This window comes from Pinus tabuliformis, chromosome 2_1, assembly GCF_031772625.1.
Source record: "Pinus tabuliformis cultivar Carrire ecotype Pingquan chromosome 2_1, CPIR1, whole genome shotgun sequence".
Taxonomy (NCBI): Eukaryota; Viridiplantae; Streptophyta; class Pinopsida; order Pinales; family Pinaceae; genus Pinus; species Pinus tabuliformis.
The window spans coordinates 144,411,414-144,429,404 of NC_142299.1; the positions used below are offsets into that span (position 1 = coordinate 144,411,414).

The window sequence follows — 17,991 nt, forward strand, 5'->3', positions numbered from 1 at the left end:
GGTGTGGATTTCATATGAGAAGAAAGATAAGGCGGTATAAAATACAGAAGAGGAAAGTGCAAATGATGAATGCTCGACTGAAGGAAGAATTACTCATAATAAATGAGTATTTGGAGGAAGAATTGAAAACTGAAACTTGAAGTGAGACCAAAAGGTCACATGATTTTAAATCTGATAATTTGTGTATTTTTGTAGGTGAAACATGTGAAGAAGGACAATTTTCTGATATTGTTGTAAAGGAGGAAGAAGACAAACATAATCTAAATTCTGTTATGAAAAAAGGTGAGATAGATAGGCCTCATGTAAATGCCCGTACATAGTTTGGGAAAAGTTTTAATTTGTTGTAAAGGAGGAAGAAGACAAACATAATCTAAATTCTGTTATGAAAAAAGATGAGATAGATAGGCCTCATGTAAATTCCCGTACATAGTTTGGGAAAAGTTTTAATTTTCGACATATTGCAGGGACTGAAAGCAGAGGAAGTTTGACTCATGATGATGGCAAAAAGTAGGAAGAAGTAGGGAAGGATATCAAGCAACCAAGTGAAGGACTTGAGGAGATTGAAGAGAAGATCATCGAAAAATTTCGGAGTCATGTAGAGGACTTGGAACAGGAGGAGGACTTGATGGTTGAATCATCAAGTGAGATCATGAGGTCTTGTGGTTTTAAAACTAACAAGTTGTGCGTGAATGTAGGTATTGCAGAAGACAAACCATCCTATGGAACCATCTTGAGTGATGTCGAAAGTTGCTAATCAAAGCATGATGATGATTTTCTTTCAAATGAAGATCAAGTTGAGTTATTACAGTAGATAAGTTCATAAATTCCTTGCTTAGTGAAGGAAATATCTTCAATGGAGATGAGACAATTATGTCTTATGATAAGGAATTTGTTATTGATAAGGAAAAAGAGAAATTAATTTTCTGAAATGGCCAAAGTAAGAGTGATGGATAAACATCTAAAACTATCACAAAGATGGAGGATCTGAATTTTATTCAGATTGAGAATGAAGAAGTAGTGTCACCAAGAAATTATACTTTTGACAAAGAAGAAGATAGTGAGGATTGTACAGATATTTTAGGAGAAATCCCAAGTGAGATGGAAAATTTATGGCATGAGATAAGTCTTTTGGAGAAAAGGCTAGAAAACCAAAGAGTAAGTGTTCAGGTTGTAAAATCAGAGTTGAATAAGAATGAAGAAGTTCACTACAGTGGAAAAGAGTAGGAAGACATCATTGAAGCAGATGGTGTGGAAGAGAGACTTGCTGATAGTCTTGAGAATCCTTTAGAGAATTATTTAGAGAGGTTGAATCAGCATACTGATGTGGTGTTAGAGGAGTAAAAATCAGAGCGGCAAGCTGAATTGTTGCCAAAGGAAGAAGAGGCGTAGAAGCCTTATGTTTTTTATTTTAACAATTGTTTTATGATTGCAGGTTTTGTTGCAGATGCTGGAGAATATTTGGTACAAGAGAGCAGCCAAGTAAATAAGAAAGAAGAATATTCTATGGAAGTATTTAATCCATGGAACAAAGATATTAGAATGTTGGAAAGTCAAGACTTGATGCAAGAAGAGGTAGCCATGAAAGAGAGAGAGAATGTGAAGATGCAAGAGTTAGTGGGCAACAACAACAACCTGAAGCAGAGAGAAATAGATAGCAGTAAATGGCAGAGTATGTACCAACCCAAGGATGTGTTGAGATGGAGATTGAAGAATTATGGCATTTGATGATGAAACAATCCAAGTTGAGGAAAATGACAGTAGGAGGAGTGATCATTCAGAATTTGAAATTGATTGAAGAGAGGAAGTGTTATCACTCAGGTTGTCCCTTGGCTCCTTAAGGGATACGACCGAGGTAACCACAAACCAATCTTTGGGCTGCAGGTCCTAGCCTACCTGTAGTCAGAGAGGGCTCTCTCTTTATGATTTAACTTTGTTTTGGTGTAATTTTAGGATAGTTATGGTGTACATGGGTTTCATTTTGATTTTTATGGGAAGGATGATGTTTTCAAGCAGAGTTGGGATGCATAGTGTGAGAAGTTCAAACCATTGGGCATGGAGTCATGGATTAGGGCTTGCTGTTGCATTTTCTTGGTCACAAGAGGAATACAGAGCAGGATAGCTACACATAGAACAATATCAGGCTGGAATAAAGATGGAATGAAGGTCAGAGATGAAAGGCAACTAAGAATCTTTCATTAGCTAACAGAGAGGGAAGGTGAATGAAAGTTTGTCTAGGAGAAGTCAAGAATTCCTAAATAAAAATCATATGTGAAAGAAACAGGGTAAACATGATCATTTAAGTATGCATATTCATAACCATTTCTGAAGAAAACATATAGAAATAACAAGAACTGAGCATAGAGTGCAGTCAAGTGAAGCCTAAGCTATTCTTCTTTCTTGCTATTTAGATGGTAACACAATGGTGGAGTAAACATATATAAACTTTAAAAAGAGGTAAGAAAACACTTATTGAGCCATGTAGTAGCACAAGAATTCCACAGTCACTCTTTGGCCATTAAATAACACAACAGACAGTTCTTCATCCAAAGCATTCCAACAATCTTTGATTATAGAGCTCTCAAAGTATATAGCACAAGTCTAGAATGAGGATTATCAACCAACCAACCCTTTAAACAATGAATCATGGTGGTTTATATAGAGAAAATATCCAAAAATATCTATTACAGCAGATCTTAAACAGATCTGAGGGAGTTCTTTAATCTAATCTTGTCCTGAAATTAATGCAAGAAGATATCTATTTGAGCTGTGCTGGAGGCAGCTGCATCAAAATGAGTTAATATGGTGTCCTTCGTGGCTCGGTGCAGTGTTTCTCTATAACTGTGCCTTTAATCTCTTATCTGCACCTCTAAGGTGGTTCTACTGCTTTTTAGGTGGCTTTAATGTGCACTAATATTGATTTGATAAGCTTTGAATGGCCTTTACTGCTTCTTTGACTTGGATGGAGGCCTTTAATGTTCACCTGCTTTGATATTGCCGATTTGATACTCTTTGCCACTTGACTGATACTCTTTAATTGAATCTGGGCTTTATCTTTCCTCTGATACTCTTTAACACTTGAATCGGGCCACTTTCTCTCCCTTGATATGATTGAAACTGTCAAATCGCCCCTTTTCTGCCCTTTCAAGGCAAAAATAACTGGTGCAAATGCTTTTCGTGGCCTCCAAAATGCTATCAGCGCTGGCCGATTGAATATGAACAGACATGAAGAAATCTTGTCAAATAATGGCAGAGGAATGCAACCTGATAACTGTGCTGGGCTGAGGCTAGCTTTTAATTTTGCGTTTTTTTTTGGGTTTTGCAGGTAGCCGAGCAATAGGAAGCTCTCCATTTTTAGCAATTTTTCTTAGCGATCCCACATCGAAAACTGCCTCTGTTTCTCGTTTCAGGCATTCTTTGACGCGATTCTCACCTTTTGCGCCTTTTCTGTAATGACGTCAGCATGACATCAGCGGCGGGTCCCGGGTACAGTAGGTTGACGTGGCAGTACGGCAGGGTGACATGGCGGTACGGCAGGGAGACAACGTGGCATAGGACACGGTGGCGGGGTAGGGATGGAGACAGATGCGGTGGCAGTGACACGTAGCAGTGGGGGGTTAATGCAGAGGTGACGTAGTGTTGATGTCAGGGGCGGAGAGACAGAAGGCGGTTTGTGGTTTTATCAGACCGCCTTCTGTACGAGGGCGGTAAGTGTCAGAGCCCTCCTGATGTAATTAAAGGTGGACATGCGTCCTTTGTATGATGGCAAAACCGCCGTGCCATCAGACGCTAACTTTCGAATGACGGGGCGGCTCCGAAATCGCCGAGGGCCGTCGGATGGGGAGGGCCCGATCCGACGGTGGACGGAACTGTGAGCTGGCGGGATGTTAACATATGGGCTCGTTGCGACTCGAGGGCCTGCTCGAATATTAAATTAATATTTGTTTACATGGCGGGGGTTCAAACCTTTGGGTTTGTGGGTTATGGTATGTGCACCGGGGGTAGAGTTTGACTGTTTAAATCAAATAATTAAACAAAACCTGAAAATGTGAGCACGCAGGGTAAAACATTAAGGTTTATGGGTAAGAGAGGGGAAGGGAATGGTTATTAGTTTAACCAGAGGTTAAGCTAACTCCAGGTTAAGACGCGGAAGGGCTAATGCCAAGCCCCAAATGAACTTAGCATTTCCCCAAACTGATGTTATAGGGCTATAGTGCCAGGGGATGGGAATATTTATTATTTTTTGGAATTTTATATAGCTTTTTGTAGCAATAGGGGATAAGGAAATGATCTAGGGAGCTAGATAATAGAGTTAGGAGTTAATATGACTTTGTGAGGTGAAGTGTAGGGGAGAGGCTAAGTTTGTGAACTGAAACTTAGGCATAGTACTGAATGGAATATGGAGAAATGATCTTTACACAAGAAATGTGGCTTCTTTTCATTGAAGGAAGTCAAAACTTGACTTGATATTTTACAAAAATGAACTGAAAGCAGGACTTGTTGGGCAGATCCCAAGGTCCTTCAGGGGTGTTAGTAAGAAACTTTGAGGGGGGGGGTGAAAGGGAGTTAGACATGCTTCCATACTTCTGCCATCAAACAACTGCCTTGACACTTCTGTCATTGATGAGATGAGTTCTCCTTTGATAAGACAAAACTGATCAGAACCTTGCTTCTGCAACTTCAAACTACCTACCCAGCCTAATACACCTAACATTTTTTCTTCCTTTTGAGTGGGTGCACTTAGACTTGCAGACCCTGATTATCTTCTTTTCTTTTGACTGCCCTCCTATCTAAATGTACCCTTATCTCTTCCAAGGGCCCAGATTGAGCAGTTGGGCTCCTTCATTTCTCTACCTAGCTACTGATCTACCAATCTTGAACTGTTTGGACAGATATTCAGTCTCTATCTTCTAAAACAAGCAATTTAAACCTAGGGAACCAATATTAAGCTGTTTGGATTTCCCTTAACTGTAAAACTCTTCAAAAATGGTATGATTCTTCAAAATGGGACTTCTTTGGAAATATGGAACCTTGCAGCATGAAAAGATTACATATTTGGCATGTAAAACAGTCAATCATGAAATATGAAACCTATTGCAATAGGAGGCTAACAGGAAGATGAAACAGAAGATAGCAGACATACAACAGTAGCAAATTTACAGAGCGTTTGGATAGTTGCAAATTAAAATTTGGGACCTTGGAGGTTTTCTATCAACATATGAGAACACAGGATCTAGAGATCATGAATGTTTTCAACCTTGGGGGTATGATGCAGGAGCATTTGGCTCAGAAATATCATTGTATTTTAGTAGACATAGGGGATCTTGTGTTTTAAGGAAGTTGGTTTCTCGAGTATTAAATTAATATAATTATTAAGGTTTTTAAGTAAGTTTATGAGAGATATTAATAATAGGAATTAATTAGATATTGTGAGGCATATTGTAAATGTTCTCGAATGTTGGAGGACATGAGAGATTTAGGCTAGTTAAGATTCCATAGGGATTGAGAGATTTGAAAATCAATTGTAAATCTTAGATTAGGAATTAGTTTCATGATTTTGGAGATTAAAGAGAACCCTTAGGGTTTAGTTGAGTTGTTGAGATCCCCAAGGGATCATTGAGATATTTTAGGACTTGATGAGAAGATTAAGGATCTGAACCGGAATGGGTTACAAAACCTTTTGTATAAATGTAAGCCTAAAAGGCATAGAGAGAGTTAGTGAGTTAGTTAGTTAGAGAGTTCAAAGACTAGATAGAGTTTGACTGTAAGCCTACGGGAAGGAAAGGGAAAAGGCCAATGATTAGAAAATCAAGCCAGAGAGAGAGATTTATTATGTAAATAATTGTTTATAAAGACAGAGAATTCAATTCCTGAGTTGTGCGTTGTGTATTGATTAATGGAATTATAAATTGTGTGTGGATTGGAGTAATTCTACGTAACATAGGTTTGCAGGTGTGTAGAATCAGAGAAGAAGTGTAGAGAAGAGTGTTATGGGTTTGCACACAGACAGTGTTGGAGAAAACCTTCAATGTTACAGTGAAGGTATCACTGCAAGGTTTCCTAAAACCTAAGATTTATGAAGGAAGCGTAAAGGTGTAAAGAAATGAAGTAACATAGGGGAGATTGAGATCAGAACAAGTGAAGATTGTAAGGTGAGAACAAATACACAAGAAAAAAATCCAAATGGGCTATTATACAGTAAAGAAAAAAGAACATAACAGTGCACAGGAACTGTTGGATCAGTCAGATCAACAGACGAGATTGTGTGAGGTAGACGGCTAAGATTAAGTCGTGCAAAATAAAGTCAAGAAGATGAATGGTGGATATTAAACCCACATGTTAGCACAATAGTGGAGACGTCTTCATAGGCGGTAAGTAGTATCTCATGTGCCCTAAGAGTGGTAAATGATATTCTAAAATTTCGCGCGATTAGCGTAAGTGAGTGACACATAGCACGAGAAAACTACTTTTCTCACACGCTCTCGACCCGATATCGATCGTGAAATTATCTACACGAGATTGCACGATAGCCGTTCAATTGGATGGGCCACATCAATGGTGGAGATTGTCCAGGCTAGTTGGCGAGTGGATGATGTGATAGCCATTGGATGGGATGAGACAGATCAACGGTGGAGGTTGAATGTGCTAAAGACAACATCGATATATGTGCAAAGGTTTGAAGAATGACGAAAAGGTAAGGTTTACGTGTGGGTTATGAAATATTTCTATTATACAAGAGTTATAATAGGAATGAGTAGAATAAATGTATTATGGTAAATGTTGGGTTAGACTGAGACCAGAGTTAAAAGGGTACTATTGATATGCGCGGGTAATAAGAATTAACCAAAGATTATGAAGGGTTGTATAAGGTTCCGCTCAAAGGTTTATAAAGGTGTAAACTTTGGATAGTTAAATCAAATGTCTCCGCATAGAGTTTATTGAAGGAGCATTAAGCCTTGACTTGTGAAGGTTTTACTAGGCAAGAATATTAAAATTCCTCGGACACAGTGTGACATGAAATTTTATATGCATACTGTGGGTTTGTGCGGCTTAGGCTACGTAACCCACTGTCGATAGCGAAGGAATCTATCACTAATGACTGTAAACGCTAAGGTATTTCCAAATAGACTTTTGATCTCTTTCCCAGAGCAATGAGCTGAAGTCGATGAGAAAAGATTTGCTAGAAGGAAGGCATTAAGGCATCCTTCATCAATCTAGTACGAGTGGAACCCATAGGCCAATAATGTGGAAGGAATCAGATGAATAAAGATGTAGTAACCCAACCGAAGCATGTTTCTGGCTTACACAAGATGTGGCTAGCGCATGATAGAAACCATCTAAACCAACCAATAATGAAAGTTGACACAAAGGCAAGGAATCCAACAATAGGGTCAAATGGAAACCAATGCACTGCATGAATCCCAATGTGTTATAATGAAAGTTGATGTCGAACACAAGGGAAACCACCCAGTCAAAGACCCATGATACTGATTGATGCTGAGCACAAGGGGACCTATCAATAATGAAAATAGGGCCATGGTGTGGCTTTAGATCTGCCCTTAGAGAAATTTGTCGTAGTTGATAAGGACAAGGCCCAAGAAGTCAATGGAGACCTTCTTAAACTGGCATGAGCAAAGGACCAATAAAATTGATGTGATAACGAACATGATGCTGAAAACCAGGGATGACTGACTAACAAATAGGTCAAGAGACACCACAACGAGGCCGAATCAGGTTTACTTCCCTTGAACAAAAGCATGACTCAACTGTGACTACATGGCAACATATGATAACTTTGTATAATTTTTTCATGCAGGAGGCATAAGAAATCTCTCCATATGATTAGAAGAGGTAACCGATCGGAGGAGTACTGATGAGCCCCAAAAATGCACAATTATTTGGGCTCATTCAACCTCCTCATTTGGCTTAGTCCACCATTTTCATTTGTTTATTGCATGTTTTTGATTATTTTTATGTTAATAGAGTGAATTTGGTTAGTCATTATGCCAAAAAGTCTAATGGGTGCTTTGTGTAGCCTTGTTGGTCAACTTGGAGACAAAATGGAAGGTCTTAATGTGCAATTGGCAGCCAAATTCGTGGGAGAACAAGCTAGAGGATTTGTAGGAAGGTGTCCCCCTCATTTATGGGCCCTTACCTCGAATTCTCCACCATCAGCTCGGAGTTCAAGGGCCACCGAATCAATCAGCTCAAGGGCAGCCAAGCAAGTCAAGTTGGACTGCTGTTAACTACAAGTCTTGGGCAGCCAAGTCCCTAACTTTTAGGAGGACTGTTGGGTCCTCAAACTGTATAAATAAGAAGGCTTGGGGCCTCATTTTGGTTAGATAGTTAGTAGTCATTTTGTAGCTAGTAGTTAGTCATTCTTGGGATTAGCTAGTTAGTCATTTTGGTTAGCCAATTAGTCTTTTTTTTGTAAGCCAGTTTTGGCATGATATCAAAATTTTGATTATGAATAAAGGAAACAGATTTTGATCCAATTCTGAGTTTCTAAGAGAGCAATAGATCTCCTCGGTGTTGTAATGTTGGTTGCATTTCGTTTCAGCACTTTGAGTTTTACTTTCACATGCAATTTGAATTACAGGTTGTTAATTTAGTCTTTTTCATGAGTTTAGATAGGATTTGCTTATGGTGAATTTGTTTCCAGTTGCTTAGGATAGAAGAGGATAGATATAATCTATTGGAGCTCCAGCAAAAAGGTTGTTAAGGCTCACTGCCATCTCTCTTAGGGATTGGGGTGCAGTCCATAACTAACCACCAAAAATATGCATTTCTTTGCTTTATGATTGCTGCAACACAGTCACGTTATGTTATATGCTTCCATGTAATTCACACTTGCACCACACACCTTCATCACAGCTTCATGCACATTTCTCTTCACGTTTTGGATTGCTGTTCATTGAATTCATAGCACAGGTAGTCTAGGTTAATGCATTTTCGGTTTGGTGACATTCATCAGCATTTGTTTCATTTACACCGCTCTCTCTCGTTCCATTACCTTCTCCTCCATCTTGATCACGCATGCAAACACATCCTTGACCTCTGCTCCGCTCTGTTATCTCCCAAAGTCTTTCACTCCTCACGTAACTTCATTCCCTAGCCCTTTCGTTGACATAGCCTTTTATCTTCCAACCTACTCCCTACACTCATTTCCCATCCTATTCCTCCACTTCTGAGCCATCACCAGCCTTATTCCTACCTTACACATCTCCCCCTATCATTCCATCACTCCTCCATCACTTCAAACACCCACGGTAGGTCATCCTGTAGCAGTTTGTAGACATCCTGTAGAAACCTCTGAGTATCCTGTAGGATCCCCTGCAGACATCCTGTAGGAGGCCACTCACTCGGTTGCTGAGCTTCTGAATGTGAGGAACCTCTGTGGATGGATGCTAAGGATCCCTAGGGACCTCTCCTAACCTCCCCAGCCTTTCGCATGCTTTCCTTCCTTCTCCATCCCATCTGCACAACCAAACCCTAGTTAGCACAAAATCACAATCATTCCATACACTTGAAGGAAAAATACAAAAACATGTCTTTTATGATGCAACTAGCTTAGATCCATGCATTTTCACTTATTAGAGGTAATGACATCATTGGTAGAAGTTTTATTCACATTCTTTGCATTGTAGAGGTTAGACTAGTCAAATTAGGGTTTCGTAGGGTTTCTATGCTTTGATTTGCTTTCAGTTCATTTTCTCCAAGTAGATTAGTTTTCTTTGAGCTAGCTTTCGTCCATCATTTAGCAAGCTTCTTCTTAGAGCCTATAGAAGTTGTCTTGAGCCCTAGCGGACTTGTGCCAGCTAACCAAGTGACAGCTGCGACAAGAGCTAGTACTTGTGCATACAGCACCACCGCTTCCAAGTTTGTACGAACTACCGGGTTGATAAAATTAGAGATAGGAAGCTCCAGGAGTTGTAGCATTATTGCTACAATACTGGAGCTCACCAAGTACTGACTTGATAACAAGTTTAAGGCTCTCTTAAGTCAAACTAAAGCTCACCCCAATGGAGTGTTATAGACATTTTTGTGCCTTACATCATGAAGCATGAAATGTCAATAATCTGAGGGATCCAAAGTCCCTAAACATGTTGTTCCTACCCCTAGAGGAACAAGGTCAGCAAACCACAACACTTCAAATCAGTTCTCCACTGAAAAACACTCAAAAACAGGTCAATTTTGGATCATGTCAACTGCTCCACTGAGCATCTGCGCTGAATGTCAACTGCCCCATGGTGTACCTGCGCTAAATGTCAAATTCATCAAAGGCTACCTGCGCTAAGCGAGTTTGGACATGTGGAGGAATCTTTCCTCAATGTGTCAGTGCCCAGGAAGCTTCCAAAATGACACTTGGATCAGAAGATTCACCTAATGATGAGTAAAGAGGTTCTAAAACTCCAAGTGGAAGGTAGAATCTCCAAGTGGACTCAAGAACTAAAGAACAACTGGGGTTGAAGAGGACAATAGTCACACATCAAGCTGACTTATCTTCACTCCAAAACTCTATATAAGGATCTCATCCCATGGGATCTGGAGGCCAGAATTTTGTGCAAATAATTGTTGTTGGTTTATAGTTGAGAGTATTGGGTGATTGCTTGAAGGAGGTGAAGAGGAGATTTCTTTCCGTCGGGACTGTGATGCTGGATTGGGCCTCTTATGGTTGTATCACTACCTGAACCTTACTTTCTTCCATCAATAAAGCATTTGAGGTTCTTCTATTCACATGTGTTTCAATGATGTATTGTCTTACTTGCGTATTTGATTTATGCTAATCCTTGAATCGATTATGAATGCATGCTTCTTGTAGTTTCCTTTTCTTGTCTTGTTTGCAGGATCTTGTGTAGCTGGGCCCGTGAGAAGACTTGGAGCTGGGAGCAAGCAGCAAAGAGAGAAGATTGGATCGACCATTCGCGCAAGACATCGGTGAGTGGATCTCTTCCTTTCCTCTTTTGCATGTCATAAAGAAGTAATCTTAGATAGCTTTGCTTTGACTGTTGCTAAGGAACTATCACCCTTAGAGTGGGATAGGGTCATTCCGTGTTGGATACTTTTTACCTGCGCTGAGCGAGTTTGGACATGTGGAGGAATCTTTCCTCAATGTGTTAGTGCCCAGGAATATTCCAAAATGACACTTGGATCAGAAGATTCGCCTAATGATGAGTAAAGAGGTTCTAAAACTCCAAGTGGAAGGTAGAATCTCCGAGTGGACTCAAGAACTAAAGAACAACTGGGGTTGAAGAGGACAACAATCACACATCAAGCTGACTTATCTTCACTCCAAACTCTATATAAGGATCTCATCCCATGGGATCTGGAGGCCGGAATTTTGTGCAAAGAATTGTTGTTGGTTTACAGTTGAGAGTATTGGGTGATTGCTTGAAGGAGGTGAAGAGGAGATTTCTTTCCGTCGGGACGGTGATGCTGGATTGGGCCTCTTATGGTTGTATCACTACCTGAACCTTACTTTCTTCCATCAATAAAGCATTTGAGGTTCTTCTATTCGCATGTGTTTCAATGATGTATTGCCTTACTTGCGTATTTGATTTATGCTAATCCTTGAATCGATTATGAATGCATGCTTCTTGTAGTTTCCTCTTCTTGTCTTGTTTGCAGGATCTCGTGTAGCTGGGCCCGTGAGAAGACTTGGAGCTGGGAGAAAGCAGCAAAGAGAGAAGATTGGATCGACCATTCACGCAAGACATCGGTGAGTGGATCTCTTCCTTTCCTCTTTTGCATGTCGTAAAGAAGTAATCTTAGATAGCTTTTCTTTGACTGTTGCTAAGGAACTATCACCCTTAGAGTGGGATAGGCCAAAGTCCCTAAACATGTTGTTCCTACCCCTAGAGGAACAAGGTCAGCAAACCACAGCACTTCAAATCAGTTCTCCACTGAAAAACACTCAAAAATAGGTCAATTTTGGATCATGTCAACTGCTCCACTGAGCATCTGTGCTGAATGTCAACTGCCCCATGGTCTACTTGCGCTGAATGTCAAATTCATCAAAGGCTACCTGCGCTGAGTGAGTTTGGACATGTGGAGGAATCTTTCCTCAATGTGTTAGTGCCCAGGAAGCTTCCAAAATGACACTTGGATCAGAAGATTCGCCTAATGATGAGTAAAGAGGTTCTAAAACTCCAAGTGGAAGGTAGAATCTCCGAGTGGACTCAAGAACTAAAGAACAACTGGGGTTGAAGAGGACAACAGTCACACATCTCCCAAGCCCAATCGAAATATTGTAGCAATCAATGTTTCATGCATGGGAGGCGAGCCCAAATCAACGCTTGTCAAGCGTTTGGGTAGATAGGTCTAGAGAATATGGTACCCCTTTGGATCCCTGCTCACGGGTGCATGCCAGTGACGAAGGAATCCTGCAGTCAATGTTGATTGAGGGGGCACCATGGAGTGATAACCACCATCGTTCCCTTCCTCCGAAAGATACTCAAGATGACCTTTATCACCCTTCAGTGTTTGAGTTCCTAACGAATACTGTAAATACGGTGGATTCAACTTTCCATTGAGGCATGCGAGCTCCAAAGTACTGGGGGGGTGTTCCTAGATCAACCTCTCGGATAGTAACCTTGCCGTCTCTGCTCGGCTGGGATCCTTCCCTACAATACTGACGGACATAGTCTCTCACGGAATCACTCCCTCGGGCCGAACCAGACAAGGAAATGGGGGCACCCCGCCTTGACAACCCAGTCAATAAGTAAATGTCCACTATGGTCAAGGGGGTGGACTTGCCCCTAATCTGGAACACTTGGTTAACAGGATCCCAAGCATCAAGCAAGTACTGCAGTAAAAGTATCTGTGCCCTCATGCTAGATATGCGGAAGAATTTCAGCAGGCCACAGTTCCGCAGCGCGTTCACCGTGACAGGATCATGGAGGGCAATCATGTCCTCCTCTTCGTGCTCTCGTTCTCACCATGTAAGAGTCATTTTGCTCCAATAAACTCTGCAAAGCAAACAAGAGAAGGAGTAAGATCCCTGAATTGATGAGAAAATGGCAAAAATTTCATGAAAAATTGTGCAACAAAATGCTTTTCTACGCCCAACGCAGGTAGACAAGGGTCCCACCTGCATTGAGGGTCAGAATACCCTTCAACAACTTGAACCCCAACACAAGTTTCGAATGAGGTGCCTGCGCTGATGGTAGAGTGCCCTAATGAAACCCCAGGGGCTCATTGGGGCAAGGAAACAAGCACAAAACTGAGAAATGAAACCATGAAAAGAGAGAGCTAGGGTTTAGCTCCTACCTGGTCCAAACAGCGCTGAGAATCGTCCACAGAATCTCCCGAAATCAGCTGGTGAAAAATCAAGAGAAGGAGGCACCTCCAAAGCTCCAACAAGCCAAATGCAAATGAAATGGTAAAATGAGAGGTAAAAACACCTTTTAATTGCTTTTTACGTAGTTCAAAGTGAAATATTAGATTTTTTACCTCATGTTATCCATTTCTAACAAGTTTGTTGCAGCAATTGATGATACAGTACTATCTCTGAAAAAGAAAAGCTAGTCATGGTAAAATAAGAATTTGATCTTATCAAACGAGAAGTTTTGGCAAGGTTCATGCTCGTTAAAAAATAAACGCAAAAACGAGCAGTTTTGGCAAGGTTCATGCTCATTAAAAAATAAACGCAAAACGAGCAGTTTTGGCAAGGTTCATGCTCGTTAAAAAATAAACGCAAAACCGAGCAATTTTAGCGCATAGTTCATGCTCATTAAAAAATAAACATAACCCGTGAGCAGTTTTAGCGGAGTATTCAAGCTCGTTAAAAAATAAACCCATCCCGGTAAATAACCATTTGAGACCGTAAATCCATCAGCCATAAAAACCTTCGTCGTGTTTGCACCGTCACCTCCATTTTTCATTTGGCTGATCATTCACCTCCACTTGATTGTTTACCTATTTAGAGGAACAACTGCGAAGAGTGATTTCACATAGCCATCCTTGTAATATTTCCGTGATTGGAAAATTCCAACCTGTACCTGGAATCTGCTGCTATCCCTGTTTATCACTCGTTCCTCAAAATACGAGTCTTCTTTGAGCTCTTTTCACTGAATCGTAAAATATGAAAAGTTTGCCGAGTTTTGGCCTTCCAGCTCGTTAAAAGAACCAGAAGAGCTATCCCTCCTCTAGATTTTAATCTTTTTGGACCTGAGGGATTATTGCACAAAAAGATCGAGCGCTTGTCTAGTTCGGCTCGATAAGACTATCGAACAGTCATCCCTTTTGTATTGTTTTATACTTTTTCGGACTTAAGGGATTAGATGACGAAAAAGGAACTTTGGAGTTAACTTTATGTACCTTTTTAGACTCTCTAAAAATGAAAAGGACCAAGTTGTCTTTGTCGCTAGACTCGTTAAATGCATTAAATAGTGACAAACTTGTCTTTAGTCGAGAACGAGTTTCCCTATCGCTAGGCTCGTTAAAACATAGCGATGGGCTTGCCCGAAGGGCAATTTATAGAACAAGCATATGTTATCCTCCTCAAGCTTGACGAAAATAAAGAGGTACTGGTCAGAAATGACTGGGGAAAAATTGGGAGAACCTCAAAGCTTAATGGTAGCAAGTCGCTCTTGAACATGACACTTTTGCCTCCGTACCACATCGGGTTGGGTTGTTTTCATTCACCGGTCCCTTCACCATGGTCTCGCCATACCATCCACATTTGGGGTAATGCTACCGATCCATCACATCAGTGTCATTATATGTTCAAGAGATGTCGTTCAGGAAAAAGTCAACCGTGTCCCATCCACTGCCATACATCATCTTTCATCCTTTCATGACCGCCACCCTGAATCATATCTCACAGATCGTTTTCACCTTCATCACAAATCATTAGCTCCGTTCCGTGTCACTAATGTGGGATTCATTAAGGCCCTCCTTTGACGGATCGCTTCTTGTCAACATGAGATCACTATCCAAGAAGTTGATCTAGGAACACCCCCCCAGTACTTTGAAGCTTGCATGCCTCAATGGCAAGTTTCTCACTTTCGGCGACAGGTATACATAAATGACCTTCGACCGGGAGATTTTGCGTGGTGTTTGACGCCAAGTCCTATATTCACACCACATGAATTGTGCTGAAGTACCTTGAGGGTCATCATCATTATCGGTGATTCCTCTCGCGCTTTTTAACAGTTTACATCATTGACTGGTAATCAAGCGATGTCTTTCCATGTTCGACTCCAAGAAATTCTCACATGGATCGACTTGTACCTAGAGTGAAGATCGGACGACTTTGAAGACCCCGGATCTAGTTTCATCCATCCGGGCTGCGATAGATATTCAGGAAATAAAGACATTAGCATGTGCAGCAGATGATCATCCTAATCAAAGGATGATAATTTCAGCAGAGAATTATCAGTCTACCTGTTATCACTGAAAATGCTGTTGCCAAAAAATTTTAGCCTAGCTTAAAGACAGGGTGTTTTCGCAGCGCCTGAATTCTTTTTTAGCAGTTTCGCAGCACTACATGTTTAGGTGTTTTCGTAGCATGCTACGAAATTGGGGATTTGTTCGAGTTTTCAGTAGAGGTTAAAATCCTAGCAGGGCTGTTGATCCAAAATGGCCAATGGAAGGATTCATTGAGTTCAACCAAGTTATGTGTAAGGAATGGAAATGAGCTGCCCTTCTGTATCACTCATGTTCCAAGTTGGCGGTAATGCAACATGTCATAATATGGGTGCTTGCAAAGAGACGGTTGACAGTTGTAGAAGCGAAAGTTGCGGTGGTTATGAGGTGGACATAACGCACTTTCAATAGGAACCGTAATTCCAGGTCGTTTGTCTGGCACCAACATAAGTGATAATACAAATGGCGCTGGAGGAAATAGGTTTGCCCATTTGGTTAATCTATATGCATCCACATAGTCGGTGTCTTGATGGATTGGATCCTCTTTGTGGCAGAGTCTAAAGATATTTTTGATCAGAAGGCAAGTGATAGAGATTGGATTGATGTGCAACTTCGGTGGGGAGATTATGATTCTCATGACCTTGAACGAGAGCGTATAGGAAAGGGCCTGCAACTTTATTCTTTGGAACCAACAGAACCGTATTTGTCATCTCAAAATTGTGTACAATAATAATGGGTATTTGTTACAGTCAATGTGTTTAGTTGATGTAGAGTCTGATAAGGTATTGATTGTATTTCTATTCCGAACCGTGGGTATCAGAGAAAACGCAGAACTAGGTATCAGAGGTAGCCAAGAAGGTAATAGCAGTCGAGTTGGATCCTCGTATGGTGCTGGAATTGCAGCACAGGGTACAAGGCACAAGCAGTGCCATTCGGCTGCAGGTCATTCAAGGAGATGTTCTCAAATGTGAACTGCCTTATTTCGATGTGTGTGTGTAGCAAATATTCCTTATCAGATATCTTCTCCGCTTACATTTAAATTGTTATCACACAGACCAATTTTAGATGTGTCGTTATCATGTTCCAAAGAGAGTTTACTATGAGACTTGTTGCAAATCCAGGAGATAATTTGTATTGCCGGCTTTGAGTGAATACTCAATTGCTAGCTCGTGTTTCACATCTCTTGAAAGTTGGCAAGAACAATTTCAGGCCTCCTCCAAAAGTTGACTCCTCGGTTGTACGTATTGAACCCTGTAATCCTCTTCCTCCAATTAGTTTCAAGGAATGGGATGGCATGGTTCGCCTCTGTTTTAATTGTAAAAATAAGACTTTAGGGGCGATCTTTAGGCAAAAGGCTATCTTATCACTACTGAAAAAGAACTTCAAGACATTTCAAGCATTGCAAGAAGCATGTCAGAAGACAAATGAGTCTGAGAACAATTCCAGAAGATATGGATATTCTCGATGAAAAATTGCTTGAGAATATTGATGATACAACTGTCAAAGGTTTGAATGGATACAGAGTTACCGCACAGATCCTTCAGCTAGTACCCAAGATTGAGAACTTCCGTTCCACCCTGAGATGTATCAAGTTTTGGGCAAAGAGGAGAGGAATATATTCACATACTTTCGGGTTTCTTGGAGGAATACACTGGGCTGTGCTTGTTGCACGAGTTTGCCAAATGTTTCCAAATGCCACCGTCAGTATGCTGGTTTCAAGATTCTTTTGGATATATGCACATTGGCAGTGGCCAACTCCAGTGACATTGGTGGAGACCCAGCCTGATTATTCTGATGGATCAGATAGACATCACCATATGCCAATTATCATACCAGTGTACCCCTATAGTCGCTGCAGTTACAATGTTACAAAAAGCACCCTACAAAAACTCAAGTCAGAATTTTCACGTGGCTGGGATGCAATAATGAAAATGGAGTTAAATTGGAGCACTTTGCCAAACAGTGGTGACTGGAATCTACTCTTTGAACGGTTTCCTTTCTGCTCTAGTTATGATTTTTTCATTCAAATCCATGTTACAGCTTCAGATGAAGATGATTTTCAGAGTTGGAGAGGGTGGTTTGAATCATGTTTCTGTCATCTTCTCTTGAAGTTTGAAAAGCTTCCAGCATACTGTGATCCAAATCCATACCCATATTTTGACAAGAATCTAAAGGAAGCCACCAACAGGGTAGTTTTTCCATAATGACCAATAGCAACAGCTGCAACCAGTGGGTTTGTCTACGATGGTAGTATCTTTCAAATGGTGAACCGTGAAGCCTAGCAAACAACAACTATTCAATTTTGTGAGGATTTTAGAGGAAGACAGTGTTTTTTAAATCACACAGCAGTTTTGTAGCGCGCTACGAAACTGCTGTAGGTGGTGTTTTTAACATAAACAGGCAGTTTGGTATACAAGCGGGAATTTTAAAAAGAGAGACACATGTCCATCAATACAGCCTACAGCTCATCCAGGATGTGGCAATCCGCTCTATTTTGGTTAATGAAAGGTTAAAAGCATACTCCTTTGGATTCGAATATGTTGAGGCAAACCAAAGACCGACAATCAGGAACAATTTCCTATATTTAAGGGTGTGGGAGAACATGTTATATTAAAGGCCAACAAG

The 17,991-nt window shown here is 40.7% G+C and overlaps 1 pseudogene; it reads left to right on the forward strand.

Annotated features, from left to right (window-relative positions):
• Positions 1–272: 272 nt before the first annotated feature.
• LOC149199178 (uncharacterized) lies at positions 273–16,834 on the forward strand (annotated as a pseudogene).
• The last annotated feature ends 1,157 nt before the right edge of the window (positions 16,835–17,991 follow it).